This window comes from Neofelis nebulosa, chromosome 5 (genome assembly GCF_028018385.1).
Source record: "Neofelis nebulosa isolate mNeoNeb1 chromosome 5, mNeoNeb1.pri, whole genome shotgun sequence".
In the NCBI taxonomy this organism is placed as follows: Eukaryota; Metazoa; Chordata; class Mammalia; order Carnivora; family Felidae; genus Neofelis; species Neofelis nebulosa.
Genome location: NC_080786.1, coordinates 146176774 through 146200798, shown reverse-complemented (window position 1 = coordinate 146200798; position 24025 = coordinate 146176774). Strand labels below are relative to the sequence as shown.

Sequence of the window (24025 nt, the reverse complement as noted above, 5' to 3'; positions counted from 1 at the left end):
ATGTGTCTAATAAAAGAGACATTTTTGCTGAATCACTAAGACTACTAATATGTACCCTTTACACCTAAATAATTCAGAATATACTAACAACAAAAACATTCTCTTATATAATCTCAGAAAAATCATCTAATTCAAGAAATTAGTATTAATATAATACTGGTTTTTTTTGTTTGGTTTTGTTTGTTTTAATTTAGAGAGAGAGAGAGAGAACTCAAGGTGGGGAGGGGGCAGAGGGAGAGAGAGAGAGAAGCACAAGACAGCATGGAGCCCGTTGTAAGCTCAATCCCATGACCCTGGGATCATAACCTGAGTTGAAATCAAGAGTTGGATGCTTAACTGACTGAGCCACCCAAACATTTTCCACCCGAACATGGAAAATATATTAAACAATAGTATTGTAGGGACATCTAGGTGGCTCAGTCGGTTAAGCATCTGACTCGTTGCTGCTCAGGTCATGATTTCACAGTTTGTGGGTTCGAGCCCTGAATCGGCCTCCATGCTGATAGCATGGAGCCTGCTTCAGATTCTATCTCTCTCACTGTCTCTCTGCCCCTCCCGTGTTCACACACTCTCTCTCTCAAAAGAAATAAATAAACTTTAAAAAAAATTTTTAGATAAATAAATATATATATATATATATTTTTTTTTTCCATGTTCATATTTTGCCAGTTGTCCCAATAATATCTTTTATAAACCTTTGTTTTCAAGCTTGGCTCCAGTCCTGGATTAATCAAGACATTTAATTGTCAAATCTCTTGAATCTCCCATAATCTGGAAGCATTCCTCTGCCTTACTTTGTCATGACATGTACGTTTTTTAGAGGACAAGTGCCTAGTTTTATAGAGGGCCCCTTAATTGGGGCTTATCTGATTGCTTCCTTGAGATTATTCTGGTTACACATTTTGGGTCTGGAGTATTGTGATCTCAGTGTGTCCTATTATTATTGTTTGAATGTTGGACACTTGCTCTGTGGTCAACATTATAATATCTGGGATAGTTCTCCACTATAAAGGGTTTTTTCCTCTCTATAGTTAATACCTCACCTGTGGGGAGCCACTTAGAGCCTTAGTTAATATCGTGCTCCAGTCTGTCTCACCCAAAAGAATCAGTGAACTCAGACCTTGTAAAGAAAATGGATTCTCCCTGAACTTGACAAGATCCTAAAAATTTACCCATCAGTGTTGTATCTATTTTCAGGGGAAACAGGGCACCCTCAAGCTCAGGAGCCTTTAACTGGTGTCCCAGGAGTCTTTAACTGGTGTCCCAAGGGGTCCTTGGATAGAACTCAGGAGGCCTTACACTTGGCTGGGAAAGCAGTTAGGTTGATATTTCCACCAACCTCGAAGTAAAATTCATTAGTCTTGTAAATTATGAAGAGACAGCAAACCATAGCAGTACCAGTGTCTATGTCACCCATGGAAATTCCAGATGTTTTTGTATCACATTACAACTGATACGGTCTATTATTTATACTCATCATTCTTTTGAAATCCTAAGTTATTAGACTCATCACTAGATCTTGTCATTCCGTGTATTAATAAAGAAGCACATATATTATATATCAAATTTTAAATACATTTTGATGCTAGAATTTCAACAGTGTTTCCTTTGTCAGCCTGTGCACTTGACTTTCTGCACTTGTCTTAATGCATTAATGCATTCAGGCTGTCATAACAAAGTACTAGAGGCTGGGTATTTATAAACAACAGACATTAATTTCTCACAGTCCTGGAGGCTGCAAGACAGATCAGGGGGCCGGCCTGGTAGTGTTCTAGTGAGTTGCAGACTGCTGCTTCCGGCTGCGTCCCCATATGTGGAAGGGGCAGGGAGCTCTGTGGGGTCTGTTTTAGAAGAGCACTAATCCCACTCGTGGGGCTCCACTCTCCTGACTGAGCACCGCCTCAGAGACCTCACGTCCTAATTATCACCACCCTGGGCGTTAGGAATTCAACATGTGAATTTGTGAGGGAACAAACACTCAGACCACAGCAGCACCTAGGGACATTATCCTGAGCAGGAGCCCATGGCACAAAAAAGGTTAATGACCCCTGCCTCTGTCCTCTCTCCTCTCTAGCTGGTCCTCCTTACCTCTCCAGAATCACCTTTTGAAAACACCAGCTCTCCTGGTTTTCCTCTGTGGCCCTCGAGCATTTGCTGCTTTGGGCACCAGAATCAAAGGAACTGCTTGGAGGTTTGCCACGATCTGGTCTCGGGTTTTTCATCTGCTGCTCCCACTAATCTGGCCTCACCCAGACACCCCTTTGTGCTGTTGCTCATGACATGGCCTGCCGTGTGTCTTCTCTTCTGCTTCAAAAAGAAAACCTGCTGCCCTTCCAGACTTGGTCTTTCTTGAGATGATCCCTGTACCTCAGCCCAAATCAGTCTTTCCCTTTCTGTTCGTTCAGTGCTTCATTTATTTGCCTTCATAACCCTGATCAGCACCCGCAGGTTTTTGGACTTTACCTGTCTCTCTACTGTCTTTCCTACAGGATGGGAAGCCCCTTAGGGACATCCTTCATCCTGGCAGCTGCTAACCCTAGGCTGGAGCACTACACATGGTTGTAAGTTAGGTTTGTGCGGTTGAACAGATACAGATCCCCACTTTGCAGTAAGAATAGGCAGGCCCAGGTGAGAAGCCCCAGGCTTTTGGAGAACCCAAGATTCCTGGGCCCTGAGCTGGAGTTCCCAATCCACTATAGAGCACTGGGTGTCTGGCCAGTTTCACCACGTTATGACCTAGAATTTCTCTTAACCACCGGAACTTGTGTTGTCTTACTGCGTCGAGGAAATAATCTTTCTGAGACAGGTTTAATGGAAAGATAAATATGTCAGCAAGAATTAGACCCACCATTTTCTGTTTGGATGTAACATTTATATGTGAAATGATTCCTAAAGCTCCTGAATTTCTTCTTCCCAAGAGCCCCACTGGCTCTTTCTAATTTTCACATATGAAAAATTCTAAATATTCAGAAAAGTACAGAGAATGATTTAGTGAACCCATCACCTACATTGAACAATTACCATTTTGCCATTTTTTGCTTCATGCTTTGTCTTATATAAAAATGTTTGGTTATTTATTTTGAGACAGAGACAAAGGGTGAGCAGGGGAGAGGCAGAGAGAGAGAGAGAGAGAGAGAGAGAGAGAGACAATCCCAAGCAGGCTTTGTGCTGTGAGCACAGAGCTGGATGCAGGGCTCAATTCCACAAACCATGAGATCCTGACCTGAGCTGAAATCAAGAGCCGGATGCTTAACCAACTGAGCCACCCAGGCGCCCCTCCTGAAGCATGTTAAAGTCAGTTACAAACATCACAGCAGCTCAACCTTAAGGGACAGTGTCTTCCAGAATAATTCCTTCGTCGCCATAAGAAAATTAATTCCTTAGCATCTTCTTCCACTTAGCCCACATTCAAATTTCTCCAGTTGTCCTTAAAAAAACTTTAGTATAGTTGGTTTGTTAGAATTAGTATAGAACACGGGGCTCCTGGGTGGCTCAGTCGGTTGAGCGGCCGACTTCGGCTCAGGTCACGATCTCACGGTCCGTGAGTTCGAGCCCCGCATCGGGCTCTGGGCTGATGGCTCAGAGCCTGGAGCCTGCTTCCGATTCTGTGTCTCCCTCTCTCTCTGACCCTCCCCCGTTCATGCTCTGTCTCTCTCTGTCTCAAAAATAAATAAATGTTAAAAAAAAAATTAAAAAAAAAAAAAGAATTAGTATAGAACAACTCCCAGTTTTTTCTTTGTTTCATATCCTTGTCTTATTGAGAAAACCAAATCAGTTACTCTGCCATTCTGAATCTGGCTGGTTTCTTCCTCATGTGGTCATTTAACTTGTCCTCTATACTTCCTGTCACCTGGCATTTAAATCTAGAATCCTGCTTAGACTTAACAAAAATATTAAATATTTTTAGTAAGAATATTTAAAAGTGATGTTTTGGGCTTCACCAGGTTGCTTAGAATATCTGGCTGCCCTATTACTAATGATGATAGGATCTGGTGAGTTCTGGCAGCATGATCGCTTGTGTAGAATTGTGTTTCTCGGAGCACCTGGGTGCCTCTTAGTTCGTGAGTTCAAGCCCTGCATCGGGCTCTGCTCTCAGCACAGAGCCTGCTTCAGATCCTCTGTCCTACCCCCTCGCTCTGCCCTTCACCCACTCTCTCTCACTCACTCTCAAAAATAAATAACATTAAAAAAAAAAATTGCATTTCCCCCTGTCAACCAGCAAGTAATCTCTGGCATGACACTTGGTACCCTGTTTGCCGTCAGTCTTTCACCTAAAGGGTGTGTCATCTGCTGAGGGATATTGCTTGAGTCAGTTTTTTCATTAGAATTTGCACAATGGGGATTTTATATCATGACTTTTGTACATTTATTAACCGGTTTCCAGGGTGCCTGGGTGGCTCAGTCAGTTGAGCGTCCGACTTTGGCTCAGGTCATGATCTCGCGGTCTGTGGGTTTGAGCCCCGCGTCGGGCTCTGCACTGACAGCTCGGAGCCTGGAGCCTGCTTCCGATTCTGTGTCTCCCTCTCTCTCTGCCCCTCCCCCGCTTGTGCTCTGTCTCTCTCTGTCTGTCAAAAATAAACATTAAAAATTTTTTTTTTTAATTAACCGGTTTCCTTCTGTAAAGCAGAGACTTTTCTCATTCCTCAGGCCCATTTGGTCATCCTGAAATACAGTTTCTGTAGGAAAGGTAAAATAAATGTTCACATATTTCTCTTTAATGATCCATTTTCCAAGTAAGGAGTTATAGCGCTGGCTACCATCAGTGGTGGCAAATGCATTGTTTTAGGGGAAGGAACTTTCTCTTTTTGTTGAATATCACAATGAGTTTATGATTTGGGGGTTTTTTGATGGGGGAGATTTTTTAGGTCTCATTCTAGAGTCTCAGTAAAAATAAGTTTGTTTCTTTTGTTTTGTTTTTTACCTTGTTATCTGATACTGATCGTTTTTTTCTGTTTTATCCATATGGTGATATGAGACAATTTCATTGCTTGCAACTGGTCAGCAGTACATTTTATGCTTTCCATTTACTACACTTTAATTATAAATCCCCTTGGGCTGAGCACCTATGTTGCTACCAATACTTCTTATGATAGTTAACTTTATGTGTCAGCTTGAGTAGGCCATGCGGGGGGGGGGGGGTGCAGACATGTTGTCAAACTTCATTCTGACCATCTGTAACTGTTCTTTTCTTGTGAGAATAACATTTGAATGTGTAAACTGAGTAAAGCAGATTGTCCTCCCGGTATAGGTGGGACTCGTGCAATCAACTGAAGACGTGAATAGAATAAAAAGATTGAATAAGAGGGAACGTCTCCTGCCTGACCCTTTGAATCAGAACATCCGTCTCTTCCTATCCTCTGACTGGAACTTAGATGAGTTCTCCTGGTTCTCCAGCTTGCCAGCTGCAGATCTTGGGACTTCTCAGCCTCCATAATCAGGTGAGCTGATTCTGTATTTTGTACAGGTATACACATATGCACGCACACAGGCGTATGTGCATCTTGGTTCTGTTTCTCCGAAGAACCCTGACTATGCGCTTTGCTACCAGATGTACCTTCTCATGCGTGTTTCTTTGTGTCCCTGAGTAAACATGGACTTGCTGCCCGCTGGGCAGGCACACACTTAATGTCTCTGTGTTCTGAGACACTTCCCTCCAGACTGAATGAACTCGGTCATACAACTGCAGCTGTGTGAGAGTGTGTGATTCCTCCCATTTTCATTGACACTTGATTTTTATTTTTTCAAGTTTGTAACATTTTCTTTCTGCCCAGCAGCCCCACTGGCTTCCTTCAGCAGTAAGTCCACACATATCACAGGGCCCTCCCAGGTCCCATGTCCTGCCTTCCCACCGGCCAGCTCTTTGCCCCATCTCTTACTCAAGAACCACGCTCTCCGGCTTCTAGCCAAGTGGGCCTCGTGCTGCTCTTCTGCTACACATCGCCGTCCCACCTCAAACCCTTCCCTTGGCTGCTTGCTCTGCCTGGACGCCCTATCACTTCTCCTCGAAGATGTCTGTGATACTGTGATGTCCAGTAAATACATATTTGGTCTTTGTCCCCATCTATAGCCCAGAGCTCCAAAAACCCTTAGAATTTCCGAAGTGACGATAGCGATAAAGTGTCTTGATACTCATAACGAACCCCTCTCAGCCGCACATGCGTTTATATCAACCAGGTAACTTTTGGAAAGCGTCTAAGGATCAGGGCCAGTTACCAGGGAAATAGAGGTTGAATAGAGGTTGAAAATGTCAGCCCTGACCGCTGACCTTTGAGGAAGGGAGAGAGAATACAGGTTGAATCGGTTGCCATTGGCCAGTTATTTCATCAGTCCTGCCTATGTAACGAAACCTCCGTAAAAAGCCAAAAGGACGGGGTTCAGAGAACTTCCGGGTTGGTGAATAAGGGGAGGTGCTAGGAGAGCGGAGTTCTCAGTGAGGTCATGGAAGCTCCACACCCTTTCCCACGTACCTTGCCCTACACATCTCTTCCATCTGATGGTTCCTGAGTTGTACCCTCTTATAAGAAACCAATAATTGGCGAGTAAAATGTTCCTCTGAGCTAGTTCTGTGAGCCTCTCTAGCAAGTTAATTCAACCCAAGGGGGGATCGTGGGATGCTCCAATTTATGGCAGGTCACCAGAAGCACAGGTAACAACTTGGACTTGTAATCGGCATCCGAAGGGGCGGGGGTGGGGGAGAGTATAGTGGGACTGAGCCCTTAACCTGTGGGACGTGACACAGTCTGCAGGTAGATGGTGTTAGGAGTGAGCTAACTGCCTGTGGTGTTGGAGAAAACACATAGTGCAATTTCATTCCCTTATCTTTGCCTCTGGAAGTGAGTGTAAGTTTACCTGACTTCTGTTCACTCATATTTACCTTCTGCTCTGGGTTTTTTATATAACCCACTGCTTCAATCAGTTGTAGTCATTATTCTTATTTATTTATTTATTTAATTTATTTTTTTGCCCTTACAGTGTATGTATTAGATTAAGAGAACATCTTTCCTGGCTATAATCATTTCTAAGTATTCTCTTCCTTTTAATTGCAGTAAAATATACATAACATAAATTTACCATTTTGAAGTGTACACTTCAGTGGCATTAAATACATTCACATTGTTATGTAACCGTCACCGCCATCCATCTCCAGAACTTTCTCATCATTCTAAACCAAAACAGTATACCCATTACACAAGAACTCCCCATTCCCCTCCCCCAGTCCCTGGGGTACCCACCCTTCTACTTTCTGCCTCTGTGAATCTGGCTTCTCTGGGCATCTCCTGAAAGTGGAATCATACGGTATTTGTCTTTTTATGACTGGCTGATTTCACTTAGCGTAAGGTCCATCCATGTTGTAGCATGTGTCAGAACTTCCTTCCTCTTAGGGGCGCCTGGGTGGCTCGGTCGGTTGGGCGTCCGACTTCAGCTCAGGTCATGATCTCACGGTCCGTGGGTTCGAGCCCCGCGTCGGGCTCTGTGCTGACAGCTCAGAGCCTGGAGCCTGTTTCAGATTCTGTGTCTCCCTCTTTCTCTGACCCTCCCCTGTTCATGCTCTGTCTCTCTCTGTCTCAAAAATAAATAAACGTTAAAAAAATTAAAAAACAAAGACTGAATAATATTCCTGTGTATACGTATATACCACATTTTGTTTATCCATTCACCATCAGTGCATTATTGGTTTTGATGCTCCCTTAGACCCATGGCAATTCCTTCAAGTTGGTTCTGAGTTTTCATGACAGGACCCCACTGCTCTTTGATCTTGCTTTCTGTGGTAGAAATGTCCCTCTTCTCCTACATTCCCTGTTTGGTCTTTCTCAAAGAATCCTGGGTTCCTCTTCATTGGGAATGGCATTTAGCCATCAAAGTGTGGGTCTGTGTACTACATGTGTCTTAATTTTCCTACTAGAATCTATTCTTTGAAGACAGCAGCCACATCTCACTCACCTTTGTTTTATGACAGTACCTTGCCCGTAACAGGTACGAAATCAATTTTTACTCCTTTAGATTCAAAAAATACCTTCACATTTGATTATAGATTGAATACCTCATGACTATAAATGTTTACAATTGCCAAATTCAGGGGCTGGCACATGAATTTAACTACCCAGACAATTACAAATGTGGTCTACTTTTATATATTTATTTTAATAGCCCCATGTTAGGTGTAGAGACTACTTTAAAAAATAAAGTCTTGGGGTGCATGGGTGGCTCAGTCAGTTGAGCATCCGACTTTGGCTCAGGTCATGATCTCACAGCTCATGAGTTCGAGCCCCACGTCGGGCTCTCTGCTGACAGCTCAGAGCCTGGAGCCTGCTTCGGATTCTGTGTCTCCCTCCCTCTTTCTGTCCCTAACCCACTCGCATTCTGTCTCTGCTTCTCTCAAAAATAAATAAACGTTAAAAAAAATTTTTTTTAAATAATAAAGTCTTTAGGGGAGCCTGGGTGGTGCAGTCAGTTGGGCATCCGACTCTTGATTTCAGCTCAGGTTGTAATCTCATGGTCATGAATTCGAGCTCAGCACAGAGCCCGCTTGAGATTCTCTCTCGCTCTCTGCCCCTTCCCCATTTGCTCTCTTTTTAAAAATAAAAAAATTTGGGGCACCTGGGTGGCTTAGTCGGTTGAGCGGCCGACTTCGGCCCAGGTCATGATCTCGCGGTCTGTGGGTTTGAGCCCCGCGTCGGGCTCTGTGCTGACAGCTCAGAGCCTGGAGCCTGCTTCAGATTCTGTGTCTCCCTCTCTCTCTGCCCCTCCCCCGTTCGTGCTCTGTCTCTCTCTGTCTCAAAAATAAATAAATGTTAAAAAAAAATAATAAATAAAAATAAAAAATAAAAAAATTAAAATCTTAAAAAACAATTGCCAAATTGAAATCGTGGACTGAAAAAAAATTTTTATAATGATACTCAGTTTTTAATGTCTGCAGATGCATCTAGGCACTAATATGACTAAGGAATAAAAGTGAAAGAAGCATATCAATTATAAACCACAGGAATGGATACCATGCATGATTAATTTTGCCATTTTGCCGCCATATAACTGATGTTTGAAATAAAATCATGTTCCTGTATTGTTCATTGCTGTGAACAAATCACCCCACGTATAGTGTCTTTACACAGCAATAATCATTTATTATCTCTGATCATTTCTATGGCTGTAGATTTCAGAAGTGGTATGGTTCAGTAGTTCTAGCTTAAGGCTACTCCTGAGGTTGTAGTTAGACATTGGCTGGGCTGCTATTATCTGAAGGCTCAACTGGGGCTGAAGGATGTGCCCGGGTCATGGCTCCCTCACTTGCCTGCAGGTTGGTGGGAGGCTTCAGTTACTCCCTGCATGAGCCTTTCCATGGGGCTGCTTGAGCATCCTCAGAGGATGGCAACCACTCCCCTCAGCGTGAGTGATCCAGGAGAGCCACCATGTCTGTTATGACCCAGCCTTGGAAGCCACACACCACCACTTTTCATAGCATCCTACTGGTCTCACAGGCCAACCCAGGTTCAAGCTAGGAGGGTGGACACCTGTGCAAGGGTGTGGACACCAGGAGGCAGGGGTCAATAGCGAACATCTTAGAGGCTGGCTACCAGTTTCATGTTCATATTATATAAACCTTACCAGACTTAAATTACATTTCTGATGATAACTTCAGAACTGCTTAAAAAATAAAATAAAATTTAGCTTAATTCAAAGATGTTTGAGAAGAAACATAACAGGAGATTTTATGAGAAATTTCCATTCTCAGGGCGCCTGGAAGGCTCAGTCAGTTAAGCGTCTGACTTCAGCTCAGGCTCAGGTCATGATCTCACAGTTTGAGAGTTTGAGCCCTGCATCGGGCTCTCTGTTGTCAGCACAGCACCCACTTCAGATCCTCTGTCCCCCTCTCTCTCTGCCCCTCCCCGGCTCACGCACATGTACACACACTCTCTTTAAAAAATAGACATTAAAAATTTTTTTTCCATTCTCTTTTGTTGTGCACAAAACTACATTTGAAATTTTCATTAGACTCAGGATTCAGGAAAGCTAACAGAAGTGAAGCTGCCTCTTCCCAATGAACATATGTATCATATCATATGTGTATTTTATGTCTCATTTGAGATATACATCCCATAAAGACTGACTGGCTGTTAAGAATCACAGCTAAACTCAAAAAAAAAAAAAAAAAAAAAAAGAATCACAGCTAAACTCAATTTGAAAAGTCTTTCTGCCAGTGTTATGAAAAGAAATGTTAAGGATATAATTTTTTTACTATAAGCGTAATTATTTTTTCACCTCTATAAACACTTTTATATGCTAAAAGTAGATTATATTTGGGGCACCTGGGTGGCTCAGTCGGCTAAGCATCAGACTTCGACTCAGGTCATGATCTAGCAGTTTGTGTGTTCGAGCCCCATGTCAGGCTCTGTGCTGACAGCTCAGAGCCTAGAGCCTACTTTGGATTCTGTGTCTCCCTCTCTTTCTGACTGTCTCCGGCTCACACTCTGTCTCTCTCAAAAATAAACAAACATTAAAATAAATAATAAAAGTAGACCACATTTGTAATTGTTTGGGTAGTTAAATGAAATTATAGAGCTTCTATTCCCTAGAAGATCTTGAGTCTTTGGAAGCACTTAGACCAATGGTTGCAGAGTCCAGTCTGCAGTTCGTAGGACAGATTCCATGGATCTACATTTGCTCGCATTTTTTTATGCCAAGATCAGAGTAGTCTCTTACACATTTCTACCCAAACTCAAATAATTGATGACCCCCCCCTTGGGGACAGTTATGAAGAGGCCTCGTACTGCAAGATCAGGCCACTTTAAAGCACCCCCCTAGGGGCTCCTGGGTGGCTCGGTCAGTTAAGCATCCAACTTTGGCTTAGGTCATGATCTCACAGTTCATGAGTTTGAGCCCTGCTTCAGGCTCTGTGCTGACAGCTTGGAACCTGGAGCTTACTTCAGATTCTGTGTCTCCTGTTCTCTCTGCCCCTCCCCCAAATAAATATTTTAAAAAATTATAAGTAAATAAAGCGCCCCCTAGTCTCGGGCAATTTGTTTAGTCAAATCTGACAGTAGCCTCAGCCATCACTCTTAATGTAGGATCACTTCCAACATACATTTATGTATAACTTACATGAACTTAATTATATATGCATATTGGGGACGGGGCAAAGATAGAAAGAATGAAAGAATATAAATTTACATCATGAAGGAGATTTTTGCCTACTATTCCCATCAATAAGTCTATGCCCTGGAGTAGAAGGGAGATTGGAGATTTGAATCAAATACTTCTTCACATGCTCTCAGTTTCTGGGTAACTCTCATTGTGTGAGCATTTCACACTGTGTGTGTGATTCTACTATTATAAGTACATATTTTTTTTAAAAAGTTACTAAGGTATAATTGGCATATAACATTATATTTGTTTCAGGTATATGACATAATGATTCCATACTTGTATATATTGTGAAATGATCACTACGTTTCTACTTAACATCTCTCACCAAATGTGGTTATAATTTTTTTTCTTTTCTTTCTTATGATGAAGACTTTAAAGCTCTACTCTCTTAGCAACTTTCAAATACAAAACACAGTATTATTAACTACAGTCACCATGTGGCACCTTACATCCCCAGGACATATTTATTTTATAGCTGGAAGATTGTACCTTTTGTCCTTCTTCACCCATTCCTCCCCTGACCCACCTGTCCCCCCCCCAGCATTTACAATCTGTTCTCTGTATCTATAAGCTTGGTTTCTTGTTTGTTTTGTTTTTTAGATTCCACATATATATGGATTTTTTAAAGTTTTATTTATTTAAGTAATCTCTACACATAGAGCTCGAACTCATGACCCCGAGATCAAGAGTTGCATGCTTTTCTGACTGAGCCAGCCAAGTGCCCCTACACATAAATGGGTTATATGGTGAGATTATATGGTTATTTGTCCTCTGTCTGATTTATTTCTCTTAGCTTAATGCCCTCAGGGTCCATCCATGTTGTCACAGATAGCAGGATTTCATTGTATACCACATCCTGTTTATCCAGTCATCCATCAATGGACACTTAGGTTGTTTCCACGTCTTGACTATTGTAAATAATGCTGCAGCGAGTGAACGTGGGAATGCATATATTTTTTCAAATTGATGTTTTTATTTTCTTAGAATAAATACCCAGAAGTGGAATCACATGATATATTAGTTTTATTTTTAAATTTTTAAAAAATATTTATTTATTTTTGGGAGAGTGCAAGTGGAGGAGGGGCAGAGAAAGGGGGACAGAGGATCCGAAGCAGGCTCTGTGCTGACAAGCTGACAGCAGTGAGCCCCATGTGGGGATCAAGCCCACAAACCACGAGATCATGACCTGAGCCAAAGTTGGACGCTCAACCAACTGAACCACCTAAGTGCTCCTATTTTTTAATTTTTTTAAAGTAAGCTCTACATCCAATGTGGGGCTTGAACTCACAACCCCAAGATCAAGAGCTGCATGCTCTACTGACTGAGCCCAGCACCCCTCTATTTTTGATTTTTTGAGGAACTGCCATACTGTTTTCCACCATAGCTGCACCAGCTTGCATTCCTAACAACAGTATACAAGGGTACCCTTTTCTCTACATCCTCACCAACACTTGTTATTTCTTGTCTTTTTGATATTAGCCATCCTGACAGGTGCAAGGTGATATCTCGCTGTGATTTTGATTTGCATTTCCCCGACGATGAATGATGTTGAACATCTTTTCATGTGTCTGTTGGCCATCTGGATGTCTTCTTGGGGAAAATGTCTATTCAGATCCTCCACCCGTTTTTAAATCGGATGGTTTGGTTTATTGCTATTGAGTTGTGTGAGTTCTTTATATATTTTAGTTATTAAGCCCTTGTCAGACAAATGATTTGAAAATATTTTCTCCCATTCAATAGGTTGCCTTTTCACTTTGTTGATTATTTCCTTTGCTGTGCAGAAGCTTTTTAGTTTGATGTAGTTTAGGTATTGTATACAGGCCCTGTATACCCAAGTGGTTATTTCAACTGATGCTCAGTTGAAAATAAACATAAAAACAACAATCTGTTCACCTCTGGTGTCGGGGAAGAGGACTATTATTTTTAAGTGAATAAATTTTTATTTAAGGAATTTTACATGTGATTCCTTCCACTGCCAATCACCCTAGTTCCTCCAAAGTCATGATCATGATCTTCAAAATAGTCCCTTTAAAAAGAACTTTTGTTTAATCCACAGTTGCCACTATCAGTCCAGAGTTCTTTCGGTTAGGCTTTTTTTTTTTTTTGAAGTCTATTTATTTATTTTGAGAGAGAGAGAGAGAGAGAGAGTGCGAGCAGCGAAAGGCAAAGAGAGAGGGAGAAGGAGAATCCCAAGCAGGCCCTTTGCTGTCAGCACAGAGCCCAATGCGGGGCTTGATTCCATGAACCATGAATTTGTGACCTGAGCCGACATCAGGAGTCTGACACTTAACCATCTGAGCCACCCAGGCACCCCTCTGTTGGGCCTCTTTGATCTCCACTTGAATATAGACATTCTTCCAAAATTCCCCACCTGTAATCTTTGGAATTCAGTTTTTTTACTTCAGGGCCCTAGAAGTCAAACTGTAGGAAGTATACCAATTGCTATTTTGGCAAATGATCGAAAATTCTTATTCCTTAATTGTTTCTAATATTGGAAAGTCTTGTTACTTTCCCTCCGCTCCATGAGCCTGGCAGAAAATGTTATAGGTCTCATGGTCACCACTGCAGTAAACTTGCTGTGATGGAAGGATCACCTATGTGTCAGTGCAGCCACAGAGAGCTGTTTTGGACAGCCCGTGTGTCACTCATCAAATAGTGTGTAAAGATGGTGCCTATTGAAAACTTAAGATTCATGAGGGTCATTTTGGCAATACTAAATTCCGGCCTTTTACGTAGCCCTTAAAGTTGCTGAGAAAGTGGAGTCGGCTCTTTTTATCCTACTGTATCGGTCAGTGTTCTCCAGAGAAGCAGAACCAATAGTTTGTATGTATGTATATACACTGATTGATTGGCAGGGCCACCGGGGTGGTTCAGTCAGTTGAGTGTCTGACTCTTGGTTTCAGCTCAGGTCATGATCTCAGGGTCGTTGGATCAAGGCCCACATTGGGCTCCACACTGAGCATGGAGATTCAGATTCAGCATGGGATTCTCTGTCTTTCCCTCTGTCCCTCTTCCCCATTTGCACTCTCCCTCTAAAATACAAATAAACAACTAAAAATAAATGGATTGGTTTTAAGAGATTGATTTTAAAGAACTGGCTCATATGATTATGTGGGCTGGCAAGTCTGAAATATGTAGGGCAGGCTGGAGACCCAAGGAAGAGTTGCAGTCTTGAGTCCACAGTCAGTCTGGAAGCAGAATTCCTCTCTCTTCTGTGGACCTCAGTCTTTTCTGTTAAGGTCTTCAACTGATTGGATAAGGCCCACCCACCTTGTGCAGGGTAACTGACTTTACTCAGAGTCTAAAAATACCTTCACAGCAACATCAAGACCGGTGCTTGATCAAACAACTGGTACCACAGCCTAGCCAAGTTGGCCCATAAAATTGACCATCACCTTGCCTACAGTGGGAATCCACTGAATCAATTAACGCCCAGTTAATCCCTTCATTGATGTATTCCCTTTTCTTTGTCACCAAAAGCGACAATTTCTCTTTGACGTACCAAACCGAAATCGAAATGATGGAGGAAAAATACCAGCTACTTTCCCTTAGAGTCTTCAAGACATAGTCCTTGGAACTCTCCACGGGCAGTAATGATACCTTTAGAAGTGAGATTAGAAGAGGAGTTTGAAGACCAGGTTCCCAAGGAGAGTCTCAACAGAACCAAAGGACATGCTGTCTGCTGACACTTCCTTTTGGAAACTGCAGTCAAGGATGCAGAGGCAGAAAACCCCAGGGAAAGAGCTTCTGCCAGGCCGGGGGAACTTCCTGAGGAGGGGTCCTGGGTGCCGTCTTGCATGGAGCCATCCAGCTGGAGGGGCTGCTAAGAAACCTCATAATCAATTTTATTAAACAGATTTTATGTTTTTAAGAACCAAAAATATAGGGGTACACCTGTGGTCTATTTGTGAATTATTAAGTAGAGCTCAGCAGAATGTGGAGCAGAATGGGCATTAAATAAATGTGATGTGTTTAATTAATGTATTTAATATATTAATGATTTATGTAAATATATTTTATTAAATTTGTTGATCTCATGGTGGAATCAGCCTGGCCAAATTTTTTCTAATCTAGAAGATTGCACACCAAGCAAGGAACTCTCACCAACAAATAAAAGGTTGATTCCATTCACTATGTTGTCTTTTTGTTTTATTGATGGTTTCTTTTGCTCTGCAGAAGCTTTTTATTTGGGTGTGGTCCCAATAGTTTTATTTTGCTTGTGTTTCCCTTGCCAAAGGAGACATATCTAGAAAAATGTTTTTACAACCGGTACCATCAACGAAACAAAAAGACAGCTTACTAAATGAGAGAAGATACTTGCAGAGGACATGCTCAATAAAGGTTAATATCTAAAACATATAAAGAACTTATACAACTCAACACCAAAAACCCACAAATGATCCAATTAAAAAATGAGCACAGGACACAAATAGACATTTTGCCAAAGGAGACATACAGACGGCCAAAAGACACATGAAAAAAAATGTTCAACATCACTCATCATCAGGGAAATACAAACCAAAGCCACAATGAGATATCACCTCACTCCTGTCAGAATGGCTAGTCTCAAAAACACAAGAGACAAGTATTGGCAAAGATGTGGAGAAGAAGGAACCCTTGTGCACTGTTGGTAGGAGTACAGGCTGGTGCAGCCATTGTGGAGAACAGTATAGCAGCTCGTCAGAAAATTAAAAATAAAATTGCCATATGATCCAGTAATTCCACTACCAGGTATTTACCGAAAGAAAATGAAAACACTGACAGCCAAGATATGGAAGCAACCCAGGAGACCATCAGTAGATGAATCGATAAAGAAGGTGTGGCATAAAAAATGAAGTCTTGCCATTTGCAACAATATTAATAGATATAAAGGCTATAATGCTAAGTGAAATAAGTCAGTAGGAGAAAGACAAAATATGATTTCACTCATGTGGAATTTAAGAAACAAATGAAGAAAAAAGAAACAAAAATACAGACACTTAACTGTAGAGAACAAACTGGAGGTTGCCAGGGGGAGGTAGGTGGGGGAATGGATGAAATAAGTGAAGTGGATTCAGAACATACTTACTGAGGGGTGCCTGGGTGGCTCAGTCGGTTGAGTGTCTGACTTCGGCTCAGGTCATGATGTTGTAATTCACGAGTTTGAGCCCTGCATCAGGCTCCGTGCTGACAGCTCAGAGCCTGGAGCCTGCCTCGAGTTCTTTTTCTCCCTCTCTCCCCCTCCCCACTCACACTCTGTCTCTCTTTCTCTCTCAAAACTAAACATTTACAAAAAATTAAATATTTTAAAGTTTTTTTAATTTAAAAAAGAATATACTTATTGAGATGAGAACTACTGAGTAATGTATAGAATTGTCGAATCACCGTATTGCACATCTTAAACTAATGCACTGTGTGTTCATTAAACTTGAGTAAAAAAATTTTTTTTTAATTTTGGGGTGCTTGGCTAACTCAGTAGGAAGAACATGCAACTCTTTTTTTTTTTAATCAGAAAAGGTTTGTTTCTTTTAGGGACAAACAATTAAACCACACCCGAGGCCTAAATATACAGACACAAACCAAAGTAGCCATTTAGGATTGCTTGTTCTAGCTTCAAGAAGAATGCTGGGGCAATTTTGATTGGGATTGCATTGAATGTGTAGATAGCTTTGGGTAGTATTGACATTTTAACAATATTTATTCTTCCAATCCATGAGCATGGAATGTTTTGCCATTTCTTTATATCTTCTTCAATTTCCTTCATAAGCTTTCTATAGTTTTCAGCATACAGATCTTTTACATCTTTGGTTAGGTTTATTCCGAGGTATTTTATGCTTCTAGGCGCAATTGTGAATGGGATCAGTTTCTTTATTTGCCTTTCTGTTGCTTCATTATTAGTGTATAAGAATGCAACTGATTTCTGTACATTGGTTTTATATCCTGTGACTTTGCTGAATTCATGTATCAGTTCTAGCAGACTTTTGGTGGAGTCCATTGGATTTTCCATGTATAATATCATGTCATCTGCAAAAAGTGAAAGCTTAACTTTATCTTTGCTAATTTTGATGCCTTTGATTTCCTTGTGTTGTCTGATTGCTGATGCTAGAACTTCCAACACTATGTTAAACAACAGCAGTGAGAGTGGACATCCCTGTCGTGTTCCTGATCTCAGGGAGAAAGCTCTCAGTTTTTCCCCACTGAGGATGATATTAGCTGTGGGCTTTTCATAAGTGGCTTTTATGATGTTTAAGAATGTTCCTTCTATCCCGACTTTCTCAAGGGTTTTTATTAAGAAAGGATGCTTTATTTTGTCAGATGCTTTTTCTGCATCGATTGACAGGATCATATGGTTCGTTTCTTTGCTTTTATTAATGTGATGTATCACATTGGTTGATTTGCGAATGTTGAACCAGCCCTGCAGCCCAGGAATGAATCCCACTCGATCACGGTGAATAATTCTTTTTATATGCTGTTGAATTTGATTTGCTAGTATTTTATTGAGAATTTTTGCATCCATATTCATCAGGGATATTGGCCTGTAGTTCTCTTTTTTTCTGGGTCTCTGTCTGGTTTGGGAAGCAAAGTAATGCTGGCTTCATAGAATGAGTCTGGAAGTTTTCCTTCCCTTTCTATTTTTTGGAACAGCTTGAGAAGGATAGGTATTATCTCTGCTTTAAATGTCTGGTAGAATTCCCCAGGGAAGCCATCTGGCCCTGGACTCTTATTTGTTGGGAGATTTTTGATAACTGATTCAATTTCTTCACTGGTAATGGGTCTGTTCAAGTTTTCTATTTCTTCCTGTTTGACTTTTGGAAGTGTGTGGGTGTTTAGGAATTTGTCCATTTCTTCCAGGTTGTCCAGTTTGTTGGCATATAATTTTTCATAATATTCCCTGATAATTGGTTGTATTTCTGAGGGATTGGTTGTAATAATTCCATTTTCATTCATGATTTTATCTATTTGGGTCCTCTCCCTTTTCTTTTTGAGAAGCCTGGCTAGAGTTTTATCAATTTTGTTTATTTTTTCAAAAAACCAACTCTTGGTTTCATTGATATACTCTACAGTTTTTTTAGATTCTATATTTATTTCTGCTCTGATCTTTATTATTTCTCTTCTTCTGCTGGGTTTGGGGTGTCTTTGCTGTTCTGCTTTTAGTTCCTTTAGGTGTGCTGTTAGGTTTTGTATTTGAGATTTTTCTTGTTTCTTGAGCTAGGCCTGGATTGCAATGTATTTTCCTCTCAGGACTGCCTTCGCTGCATCCCAAAGCGTTTGGATTGTTGTATTTTCATTTTCATTTGTTTCCATGTATTTTTTAATCTCTTCTCTAATTGCCTGGTTGACCATTCATTCTTTAGTAGGGTGTTCTTTAACCTCCATGCTTTTGGAGGTTTTCCAGACTTTTTCCTGTGGTTGATTTCAAGCTTCATAGCATTGTGATCTGAAAGTGTGCATGGTATGATCTCAATTCTTTTATACTTATGAAGGGCTGTTTTGTGACCCAGTATGTGATCTATCTCGGAGAATGTTCCATGTGCACTCGACCACAAAAGACCCCGAATAGCCAAAGTAATATTGAAGAAGACCAAAGCAGGAGGCATCACAATCCCAGACTTTAGCCTCTACCACAAAGCTGTAATCATCGAGACAGCATGGTATTGGCACAAAAACAGACACATAGACCAATGGAATAGAATAGAGACTACAGAATTGGACCCACAAAAGTATGGCCAACTAATCTTTGACAAAGCAGGAAAGAATATCCCATGGAAAAAAGACAGTCTCTTCAACAAATGGTGCTGGGAGAACTGGACAACAAGATGCAGAAGAATGAAACTAGACCACTTTCTTACCACTATACACAAAAATAAACTCAAAATGGATGAAGGACCTGAATGTGAGATAGGAAACCATCAAAGCCCTAGAGGAGAAAGCAGGAAAAAAATCTCTCTGACCTCAGCCACAGCAATTTCTTACTTGACACATCTCCAAAGGCAAGGGAACTAAAAGCAAAAATGAACTATTGGGACCTCATGGAGATAAAAAGTCTGCACTGCAAGGGAAACACTCCACAAAACTAAAAGGCAACCAATGGAATGGGAAAAGATATTTGCAAATGACATATCGGACAAAGGGCTAGTACCCAAAATCTATAAAGAACTCACCAAACTCCACACCCGAAAATCAAATAATCCAGTGAAGAAATGGGCAGAAAACATGAATAGACACTTCTCTAAAGAAGACATCCAGATGGCCAACAGGCACATGAAAAGATGCTCAACGTTGCTCCTCATCAGGGAAATACAAATCAAAACCACACTGAGATACCACCTCACGCCGGTCAGAGTGGCTAAACTGAACAACTCAGGAGACTATAGATGCCGGAGAGGATGTGGAGAAACGGGAACCCTCTTGCACTGTTGGTGGGAATGCAAACTGGTGCAGCCGCTCTGGAAAACGGTGTGGAGGTTCCTCAAAAAATTAAAACTAGATCTACCCTATGACCCAGCAATAACACTGCTAGGAATTTACCCAAGGGATACAGGAGTGCTGATGCATAGGGGCACTTGTACCCCAATGTTTACAGCAGCCCTTTCAACAATAGCCAAATTATGGAAAGAGCCTAAATGTCCATCAAGTGATGAATGGATAAAGAAATTGTGGTTTATATACACAATGGAATACTACTTGGCAATGAGAATGAAATATGGCCTTTTGTAGCAACATGGATGGAACTGGAGAGTGTTATGTTAAGTGAAATAAGTCATACAGAGAAAGACAGATACCATATGTTTTCACTTTTATGTGGATCCTGAGAAACTTAACAGAAGGCCATGGGGGCGGGGAAGGAAAAAAAAAGAGAGGGAAGGAGGCAAACCATAAGAGCCTCTTAAAAACTGAGAATAAACTGAGGGTTGATGGGGGGTGGGAGGGAGGGGAAAGTGGGTGATGGGCATTGAGGAGGGCACCTGTTGGGATGAGCACTGGGCGTTGTATGGAAACCAATTTGACAATAAATTTCATATTAAAAAAAAACAAAGTAGCCATTTAAAGCATTAGCTACTGAGGTACAATACATACGTTGGAGAAAAATGCTTCACCATCTGACCATATATCAAACTTTGCTCCATCAACAGCTGAGCTCTGCTAGTTGAGGGTAAGAACATTATCCGCAGAACCAAAGGAGAACCACTCTGTTCCACAAGTACTGACGCATTTTAGACCGCATTGTGGGGACAGGTTTCCCAGTGAAGGGAAGAGGGGGGAAAAAGGCTGTGTCCCTCCCCTAGGGCATGAGGCCGCCTTGCAGAGCGCCACAGGACAACGGACCTACGTTGCTCACGCTCAGACCTTGGCGGCCTCCTGCAGTGATGCATCCTCTGAACCGGTGCCACGGTTTACCGGAAAAGGCATTTGTCCATCGAGAAGTGGCCATCCACATTGGTAAACAGCATCAAATGGAAATTCTCTCTGCCATCTCCCCGACATTGGCCTTCCTGTGTCACAGCACCGTGGGCTGCCTGAATGGCCTCATTCTTTTCAAAGCATTTTGCTCTGCCTTCAGGGGACAGCTTCTCCGTTTCAGAAAGAATCTGTTTCAGGACTGACCCCGTCCTCACACTCCAGTTTGTCTTGGTTACTGGCCACCGCCTGTGTAAGTCCAGTGGTACCTCGCAAGTTCCCGATGGTCCGCTTCATGAAGTGCCCCTTAGGACTGACTTCCCATCTGGTCTCCAGTCTGTTTTCTTCCTAAAGGTCTCCTGCTGGGCCGTGAGGGGAAACAGCAGCAGCAGAAGCAGCAGTGCTCAGGCAGGCGCTGGTCCCAAGCCCAGAGCCGCCTCCAGCCCCAGCACGTCCTCGAAGCGCCCCTGGCCGGCGACCCCCAGCCAGGCCAGCACTTTGTTCAGCATCTCGAGGTTAATCTCCAGCAGTTTGAGCTGCATCTTCATGGACCGCAGGCTGTGCCACTATCCAGAGAAGAAGAAAAACAGCCGAGAACATGCAACTCTTGATATTGGGAATGTGAGTTTGAGCCCCAACTTGGGTGGAGAGATTATACATAAACAAACAAACAAACTTAAAAAAATTTTTTTAAAGATGCATAAGCTTCAACAAAAGTAATTTGCATGAAAAAAAGGTTGATTCCACCTTTCCCCAAGGTTGGAGGAATTGATCTCATGTTGATGTATTTCTCCACACTGAGCAGCCTCCGGTAAGTCCACCTTCCTGATGTGACAGCAGGTGGAGAGAAGAATGAATGTGCGGTGTAGCACGTGTAGAGCCGGGCCCCTCTCAAATCCACAGGGCTCCATTTTCTCTCCTTGATCTCACTGACATCAACAACATTACACCATGTCAGTGACGAATAAAAGAGAAATCATACCACAATCCTGTGACCCCTTCCTGCCCTTGCCCATGGGCAGAGCTTTCTTAAACTGAAGGTACACTCAAACGGAACTCTGGAGAGAATTTAACAAAGCATCCGTTTACAGAGCGGCACGCAAGGATAATGGAGACAAAGAAGGAGAGTGAAGACCCTTGAGACCAATAACCGTGATGGAGGCAAAGAGAGGGTAAGCAGAGGCAAGGGGAGTAAACAGGCTTGCTGAGCTTCGTGGAGCCCGAGAGAAGGAGCCAGGCACCAGTGCATGGAGCACAGATGTGGGGGAAGAAATACCCGAGCTCTCTGATCTCTCCTTTGTACCTCTCACTGGCCACACCCACAGGAAGTCAAAGTGGAGGCAACCCAGAGGGTCATCCACAGGGGCCAGCCCCGGAGGGCACGTAACAGGGCTGAGAAGGGTGGACCGTGGGTGTGGACGACAAACGAAGAATAACCCACATGGCATGAGAATTGAGAAATGAACACCTTCTTAGGTTCTGGCGTTTCTAGCTTAACAAGTGCAGGTGGCAACCCACTCCTCTCGGAATTTGTCATGGGGGCTGCTTCCTTGCACACTAGTTGTAAGACCTTCCACCGAGAGTGAGGCACAATAGGATGCCATGTGGGTTATGACTTTAAGGCTCCGGTCACGATCTCGCAGTGTGTGAGTTCGAGCCCCGCGTCGGGCTCTGTGCTGACAGCTCAGAGCCTGGAGCCTGCTTCCGATTCTGTGTCTCCCTCTCTCTCTGCCCCTTCTCTGCTCATGCTCTGTCTCTCTGTGTCTCAAAAATAAATAAAAATATTTAAAAATAAATAAATGAACATTAAAATAACCTCCCCATGGAAAATAATGAGCGTTGGCAAGGATGTGGAAAAACTAGAACGCTTGTGCATTGCTGCTGGGCATGTGAAATGGTATGGCCATTGTCGAGCAGTTTAACTTGTAGAATTACCATATGATCCAGCAGTCCCACTGCTGGGACTGTAGCCAAAAGAACTGAAGGCAGGGACCATTTATAGCAGCATTATTCGCAGTAGCTAAAGGAGGAAACAACCCAAACGTCCACCGACAGACCATGGAGGCGCAGAGGATGATGTATCTATACAATAGAATATTATGCAGCCTTAAAACAAATGAAATTCTGAGGGGCCCTGGGTGGCTCAGTCAGTGAAGCATCCGACTTTGGCTCAGGTCATGATCTCATGGTTCATGAGTTCGAGCCCCGTGTCGGGCTCTGTGCCAATGGCTCAGAGCCTGGAGACTGCTTTGGATTCTGTGTGTGTGTCTCTCTCTGCCCCTCCCCAGCTCATGCTCTCTCTCTCTCTCTCTCTCAAAAGTAAATAAACATTTAAACTCAAAAAAGTGAAATTATGATACATGTTACAGCTGTGGGGAGAGAGAGATTAGCACAGACCTAGGGCTCTGCCTTTATTAGGGTCAGAGGGTGGGGTGTCTCCTGGCTAATTTGAAGCATCAGAACTGAAATTAGGGCATGGGAGAGCAGGAGCAGGGTCACTCGAGTGGTCAGGTATCTAGGCTGTCTAGAGTTTCCATAAAAGGAACTTCGTGGGTAGGGGAGTCCTACCTCTTTATCTGGTCATTTTATCGGTAGCTGTGTCATATCGCTGGCAATATGTTTATTCACAAGGAATGTCTTTTATTTTTAATGTTTATTTATTTTTGAGAGAGAGAGACAGAGAGACAGAGTGCAAGCGGGGGAGGCTCAGAGAGAGAGGGAGACACAGAATCGGAAGCAGGCTCCAGGCTCTGAGCTGTCAGCACAGAGCCCGACGTGAGGCTCAAACTCACAAACCACGAGATCATGCCCTGAGCTGAAGTCAGACGCTTAACCAGCTGAGCCACCCAGGAGCCCCAGGAATGTCTTTTTTTTTTTTTTAAATTACTTTTAAAAGTTTCTTTATTTTGAGAGAGAGAAAGAGAGAATGCACGTGGGGGAGGGATAGAGAGAGAGAATCCCAAGCAGATCTGCATTATCAGTGCAGAGCCTGATGCAGGGCTCAAACTCACAAACCACGAGATCATGACCTGAGCTGAAGTCAGATGCTCAACCGCCTGAGCCACCCAGGAGCCTCAAAAGGAATGTCTTTTTTATTTTTTTTAATTTTTTTTTCTTTAATGTTTATTTATTTTTGAGACAGAGAGAGACAGAGCATGAAAGGGGGAGGGGCAGAGAGAGGGAGACACAGAATCGGAAGCAGGCTCCAGGCTCTGAGCCATCAGCCCAGAGCCCGACGTGGGGCTCGAACTCACAGACCGTGAGATCGTGACCTGAGCTGAAGTCGGAGGCTTAACCAACTGAACCACCCAGGCGCCCCAGGAATGTCTTTTTAAATGAAAGCCTCCCCACGCTGACAGCGTGGAGCCTGCTTGAGATTCATTCTCTCTCTCTGCCCCTCCACCCACTCGAGCGTGCATGCTCTCTCAAAATAAAAAACAAATTCACTTAGTTAAAAAAACAAAAACAGAATGCCTCAGCATCAAAAGCTTAGTGTCAGATATTT

The 24025-nt window shown here is 42.6% G+C and overlaps 1 non-coding gene and 1 pseudogene across 1 annotated transcript; both read right to left on the bottom strand.

Annotated features, from left to right (window-relative positions):
- Positions 1–13678: 13678 nt before the first annotated feature.
- LOC131513320 (small nucleolar RNA SNORA1) lies at positions 13679–13786 on the bottom strand. Its single transcript, XR_009262537.1, has one exon. It is a non-coding gene; the product is annotated as a small nucleolar RNA SNORA1 (small nucleolar RNA).
- Positions 13787–20463: 6677 nt separating this feature from the next.
- LOC131512771 (ubiquitin carboxyl-terminal hydrolase isozyme L1-like) lies at positions 20464–21082 on the bottom strand (annotated as a pseudogene).
- Between the last annotated feature and the right edge of the window lie 2943 nt (positions 21083–24025).